Source organism: Limulus polyphemus, unplaced genomic scaffold, assembly GCF_000517525.1.
Source record: "Limulus polyphemus unplaced genomic scaffold, Limulus_polyphemus-2.1.2 Scaffold1961, whole genome shotgun sequence".
In the NCBI taxonomy this organism is placed as follows: Eukaryota; Metazoa; Arthropoda; class Merostomata; order Xiphosura; family Limulidae; genus Limulus; species Limulus polyphemus.
The window spans coordinates 89,228-90,489 of NW_013667571.1; positions in this window are offsets into that span (position 1 = coordinate 89,228).

Consider the following 1,262-nt stretch of genomic DNA (forward strand, 5'->3'; position numbering starts at 1 on the left):
TACAACGCTAGAATCCGGTTTTCGATACCCGTGGTGGGCAGAGCACAGATAGCTCATTGCATAGCTTTGTGCTTAATTACAAACAAAACGTGATTTCTAAAACAATACAGATGAATTCTAATCTCAGACACCGAAATATGCAAGTTCACTTATCGTGTCTTAGGCCTAACATTATTTAAACATTTTAAGTACGGCCTATATTCAATAAAAGAGATAAATTAACACTGTACGTTTTTGCTTCAGTTGAGTTAGGGCTAAACATTACTGTACTTTCAACAAATACACTTATAACATTAATCTGTCATCTAACGTTAGATCTGTTTAAAAATTGTGTTTAACTTTTGATATGTTGTTGCACGAAATATGTACTAAAATATAGTTATATCCGTTGAAAGTGCGTGCGCATGCTAATTTAAATTGCAAGTTGCGCACGCATTTTCAGGACGTATGATTTTGAAAGATTACTCTCTCACCTCCTCGACCTTATAAATTGAGTCTACACTCGTTTTCTACTTGAAGTGACTAGAATTTATTATTTGATTTCCTGTCCTACTTTGATTTTATAAACGCCATTAACGAAACCTGAGGTGAGATTATATGAAAATGTCAGAATCTAACACAACCGGTTTCTTTGAGCTTAAAAGTCAAACTACTGGAGTAAAGACTGTTGGTCATTGCGTTACAGGTTATTTTTTATATATATTTAATGTTTCTTAGACCACGTAAGCCTGATGAATTGAATCTGATGGGATATATATATAAATACACATACATGATTATATAAAGGTGAAGGTTCAAAGGGTACAAAAGGAAACGTTTATCGTACGAAATGAATATATGTTCCCTGTCAAGTTGGAGATATTCAAATATTTTGTTTGAAGTTACTTCCGCTCATCGGGGATTAATTGGAAGAGCGTTTAGTTGAAGAGTTGTGATAATACTCTATGGACATATTAAGAAGTTTGAAATATCCTTTACAATGTTCAAGTCCACAGAGTTAGCTTCCTCTTGACATTTTATACAGTTATTATTAACTCTGTGGTACTTAAACACCCTTAAAGCTCCATGTGTTTTCTCAACATTTTATACAGTTATCATGGAGCTTTAAGGGTGTTTAAGTACCACAGAGTTAATATGTTTTCTCAACATTTTATACAGTTATCATGGAGCTTTAAGAGTGTTTAAGTACCACAGAGTTAATATGTTTTCTCAACATTTTCTACCTAACAGAGTTAATATGTTTTCTCAACATTTTCTACCTA